General features: G+C 40.9%; 1 protein-coding gene across 1 annotated transcript in view; it reads left to right on the plus strand.

Annotated features, from left to right (window-relative positions):
- Window positions 1-6,000, plus strand: part of susd6 (sushi domain containing 6) — a 31,632-nt gene that overhangs the window by 20,351 nt on the left and 5,281 nt on the right. The window lies entirely within an intron of this gene.

Genomic DNA, 6,000 nt, shown 5'->3' on the forward strand with positions numbered 1-6,000 from the left:
TGAAGTGTATCTCACTGAGAGCTCGTCTCAGTTTGTTTGTGTGAAAGAATTACAGTGAGTGCAGCAACCACAGTACTCTTATACGTACCAAATCACATTTTGCAGTTACACAATTACTTGCCAAATAATTAATAATTTCACTGGAATTAAAGGCAGATTAATGCATAATATCTTTACAAAGCTTTAACTTTATCATTTTGTATATTCTATTAGCAGTGTTTCCCCTATAATCGTAAAAGCCTGGCGGGCCGCCAGGCCAAGGGACACTACTCTCAGACCAGAACTCTTTTTTTTTTTATGCCAAAAATAGAGCCAAATATCCTTTTTGTTTCCCTTATATTTATTCTGCAGCTGGACACTGCCATGAACTGCAGCAACGTATTGCTGTGAGTTACTGAATGAGACAACTGCCTGTGGTTAGTATATGTCTGTAACACCAGGAGAGTTGAGTGTGTTATCTAAACTGCTAAAGTCAGTTGAACAGGTGACGTGAAGAGGAACGTTGTCGTTAACGTTCGCCTACTGGTAGTCTCACCATGCCAGACCTATGTCCACAGCACTGATGGATTCTGTGTTTTTAGCTGACCTAGACCAGAGAATATTTTGTTAAAACAGATCAGTATCGCTGTTTGAACTCTACATCCTTGTAAGTATATAAAGGGAGTAACATGTGAACAAGCTTTCAAAAGTGACATATTTATGCCGATGTGAAGCGTTGTTCATGTGTATTTTGAAAAATGACTGATTAATATTTAAAGAACCTTAACAAAATTTGGTGCGGTCATAAATAAAGTTGCTAAGAGGGTCTGAAAAGTCACAGAATCTAGTGTGAAAGTAGCAAAATTGGCAACACGGTCCACAGCCATAGACAGTTAAAGAAATGGACCAACAGATCCCATTGCTCTTGACGGAGACTAGTGAAGTCTATTAGAAGCTCTTTTCTGGTGAGTGCTGAGCGTTACTGCGCAGCCGCTGACTGAGCTTAATGACGTAGATGTGACGTGAGCAACCTGAAAGTTGTAAGTCTTCTGGTAGCTGTGCCAAGAGAAATCTCAATCATTCCCAATCTTGCAGAGATGGACAACGTAGGTATATGTTAGGAGATAACATAGGCACACTCGCTTACCGCCTTGTCCACAACGTTAATGCTGCATCGCTTCCTGATTCCCTAACCACAGAACGGGCCGAGGCCCAAATCACAGAACACATGTGCGTCAAAACGATTAGTGGCGTTAAAAGGAATTTGCGTTAACTTATTATTATTGTGTTAATTTTGACAGCCCTACATCAAATGTCTTGTTTTGGCCGCACGACATTCCAAAACCCAAATATATTTAGCTTAATATCATAATATTGAAGCTATTATATTAAACCACAGTCCTAAACCAGTGAATCTTTTAGAGAAAAAAAAGTAAATGAAAACTGTTGCAGATTAATTTGCTACTGTACTCCCTTCGTTGCATGCTATAGCCCTATCTATTCATCCCTGCATTTCCTGTCCTCAACTGCACAGTCAGCTGTCCAAAAAAACAACTACTTTCCCTCAACGTCAGAAAGGAGTTGGGAGCCCTCCCATTCTTTCCAGCACTACCCCACTGTGGGCTCTTCTGCATTGTACTGCACTCTAATAACAACAGCTTGGCTAAAAATCCCATGGATTAGCGGGAGAGACGGGGAACGTGGCAAAAAACACAAAACACCCTCAGCCCAAAAATGACAGAAACATCCGAAATAAACAGAGGACAGGGCCCGAGGCCAACAAAGGAACAAAAACATATTTACCAGGTCAAGAGAGCATCATCATCATCCTCTGGGTCTTTAGCATAATCCCCCCCCCCCCCCCCTCCCTCCTATTTAGCATACATACATATAACACACACACACACACACCACACACACACACACACACACACACACACACACCCACACACACACACACACACACACACACACACACACACACACACAAATTCCCCTGCTTCTTCTTGACACACTTGAACACACACCTGGAAATCCCACCCTCTTTTACGGCCTATTGTTCTATAGAGCAATCAAACAGCTGGCTGCAGAAGTCATCAGTATCTGATCTGCTTTAGAGCGCTCCCAGCTTGTAAAAGAGGATAATTAGAATTTTAATTTGCCTCAGCAGAGGGGGCTAAAACCCTTGTCCCCCTGTGTTTTCCTCAATCCACGCTCCTTGCCGCTTTTAGCGGGCGAGTGCCATTGGTAACAGATGGGGAAAGGGAGATATTCACAGCCAGGCAGACACTTCAGAGCAAGGCAGGGGATTTTAACGCCCCCCACAGCTTCCAGAGTCTCCTCCTCCGGCACAGCCTTAAGACACTGGATGTTGGGATAAGCAGTCAGCCCCTTGGGCGCTCTGTCCTGGCCCAGTCTTCCCCCCCTACATGAAGTGTTTCTCCAAGCTCTTTGACCAGTTTACAGTTGTGGGCCCAAAAGATTCCTGATAGTTTTCACCTTTTATACGTCCACTTTATTTAACTCAACATGGCAAAAGCCAAAGCTTAAGGACTTTTTAAACACAAATGCACTTGACATTTCTTTCATTTTGTAATTCATTAAATATTTTTTTTCCTTATTTGCCTTTTCCATTTGCTTTCACAAGGCCCTTTTTGTTTTAGTCTTTTTTTTTTTTTTTTTTCAACATTTCTCTTGAGCAAACTCTTCAGACCAGTGGGTGAACAGCTTGTGTTTAACTGTGAGTCATTCCCTTCCTCATAAGCAAAAAACATGGTGTGCTGAAATCCATTCTGGCATTGCTTAGTGCTTTAATCAGTATTTTTTCCCCCCTCTGCCTCTGTGTGTATTTTCAAAGCCAAAACTCAATCTGGGCTGAGAGGGCGATGGGAAAGAGGGAGACAACAAGGTTATTAATCTTAACCACTCTACCATCTCTGGATACTGAACCAGCATTCATTCTTTCCTTTACCAGAGTCTCTCCGCTTGTGCTAACCCAACCCACAGTGCGGTATGTACTGTAGCTGACGGCCACCTCCTTTTCCCATTGTTGTTGTACAGAGCCTGAACTATTGGTCGACCTGCCACGACATGTCTCTTTTTGGCTTGTAATTGCTTAGGGCCACAGTGCTCCATGATGCTGACGTTTTTCTGTGCTCTCTTCCATTCTTTCTTCCCTCCCCCCCCCACGTCTTTTTCTGCCTGTGTATCAAATGATGACTGCCTTTTCCCATCAGTATTTTTCAATCTTTGTTGTTTCTTCTTAGTCCCCTCGATGCTTTCTAACCTCACCTTTCAACTTCCCTGGTAACATGAAAAAAGAAGTGTCAGTTTTTTGTTGTTGAATATATTCATATATTTGTCTCACATTCATGTTCTACGGTAGGCGTTGACCTTTTTGACACGTATAATCCCATGGGAGAGTGATTTTTAAATCAAAATTCTTCACTGCTCCAAGTTTAGGGATTGTAGTACGAAGTTTTACTGGCATGAGATTGAGAGCCTGCTTTGTTGTGTTTCTAAAGGGAGCACACGTTTCAAAAATGGACATTTTACTGTCTTCATGGTTCGTTTAGACTGACCTGACTTCAATGGCCTCTGATCTCTCTGTAAGAATTAACCCTCGAGTGGGTTAAGCCTCACACTGAAACCATTTCTTAGCCCTGATGCAGGGAATGCTTTAGTTTTTATTGATGGGGATAAAATGTCAATTTTATGTTCATTTAAGCAACAACAACACAAATACAATATTTTATGATATTAAAGAGGCATTGTTTACTTCATAGGCTGTGTTATTACATTATCTGTGTCACATAACAGTGACATAACCTGTATCCTGGGATTCATTCAAAACTTTGATTTGTTTGTTTGAAAACAGTAATAAATAAATATTTATTAAATATACCTGAAAGAGACAATCCTAGTGTTAATCACAATTATCTCTGAGACAATTAATTGTACAGCAACAGTTGGGTAGCTGTATACTTTTTTATGAAATGAAAAATTATTATTGTTATACGCACATCTAAGACAATCCTGCAGATCAAAAAGCAATTCAAAGTCAGATAATGAATGCCTTTAACACTCCTCTGTCTTCTGCAGTTGTGTTGGACTGCCTCCAGCGCACCACAAAAGATCACAACAGTGGCTGTTGGCTAGAGACTATTGTCGTAAACGGCCCCCCTAAGGCCTTTTTGTCCCCTGCTGCCTCCCATCCTGGGGTCATCCGTTTCACCTTTACCCCCTCCATTAACGCCATCTACTCCTCAGAGAGCCTTTAATGGCCGTTTCCAACTGGTATTAACATCCGTTCTGAGTGATCCGATCACAAGTGGACGGCTAAGTACAAGTGTTCCCACTTGGCGGCACAATGTGTCTTGAAATGCGTCTTGAGTGACCACTTGTGATCGGATCTCACCTCCTCGCTCTAAATGCTAATAAACACGTAAGTTACATCATTTGCGTTTGCTTATACCTGTAGGCTGGTTGTGTGTGTACATTTCAGTTGTTCCTCTCACATAAATCATACATTAGAAATGTGCGATGGCTAATAGAGAGCGCTGCTGTCAAACAGCCTGTCTGTGTGCTGAAATAAGTATGACTAGGGTCGCCGGGATCCGAGCAGGAGAGAAATACGTTTCTGTGTGTTCAGCTCTCAGTGCTTTTGTAGCTTCTGACTGAATCTCTGTGGTTTGAAGCATAGTTTAGTTTTTACAGTATTTTACCATTTTACGTTTGATTCTAGAAGTCATGTTAAGTTCCTGCTGATGAAAACACATTTCTTGGTTTTGCTGCTTCATAATAAAAGCCTTTAAATAACAAAACATGGGGACTTTTATTCTGAAGATGTTTTTAGGAAAGGAAACTTCTCCACAGCTGTTGGTTTGACCCACTCATTCTCATATTAAACAAACCTTTAGCTGTTAAACGTCAAAACATTACCTCGGTCTGCAAGTTTGGCTCTCTACAAACTACAGCTTACCACTGAACCACACATAGTACAATTATTGTTTTACAGGGATGGTGCAGCATAATTTAAATCAAAATAATTTCAACATTTTTTATTAAACTAGTACAGTGCCTGTTAACAATGTGCCTTTGCAAAATATTTAGTAATGAAAACAACAATAAGTTGAAGCCCCCTTATAGAGAAAGGTAGAGTTTGAGCAGGCTTGCTATATCCTCAGTAGTAGTTGCATACCTGTTGTAAGCGGTGTCAGCACTTCTTGAGCACACACACTAAATCCGTCCCTGGCTGTAACACACCCTTTGGTTTCATACGACTTAGTCCTGTGTGTGTCTTTGTTTGTGGGTGTTAAGTGTGTGTGTGTGTGTGGTGTGTGTGTTGTGTGTAGGCCCTTGCACATTTGAGTGTTTGCTTTTAATCTTGTGCTGCCAGCTTAGAGCAACGTTTCTTCCCGGAGATTAGAGGATGTTAGAGGCACTGCTGTGGAAATAGTCTCTCATTCAATCTCTAAACACACACAGAAGACACATTTGCACTGTTGGTGTGTTTGTTTATATCAAGCAAGCAATAAGACCCTGCAACAGACCATGGATAATATGATTTTATAAATACTCAGACCATGGATTAAATAATGAGCCAAATGGTCATCCGCGTTGATGGCGTTATTAATGTTCATTATTGTGGGAGTGTTTTAAATGTACTTATGTCTGGGTCTTGTTACGGAGAAAAATCACGGCACATATAATTCCATTTGATAAATAAGATGATAAGATAAGATGTACAGATAAAAGAGATTTAATTTGTATGTACCGGCCCAGATGGGTTTTAAGTATTAAGAGTTAGTATTGAAAAACATTCCCAGTGAAGCACAAAATCTTGCATAACCACTTTACAGATGAACCAGATTAGTATTAATAAAATCGGTGTGTTTATTGGTCATTCTTGAAGTTCAGTAATGCTGAAAGAAAAGTCAGCCTCCTGCTGTCGTGTCTCAGCTTACACAGGTGTTAATGTTTTGTCAGATGTGCTGGATTTAGATGGTGTGTGTGTGCGTT

This window comes from Etheostoma spectabile, chromosome 18 (genome assembly GCF_008692095.1).
Source record: "Etheostoma spectabile isolate EspeVRDwgs_2016 chromosome 18, UIUC_Espe_1.0, whole genome shotgun sequence".
NCBI lineage: Eukaryota > Metazoa > Chordata > Actinopteri > Perciformes > Percidae > Etheostoma > Etheostoma spectabile.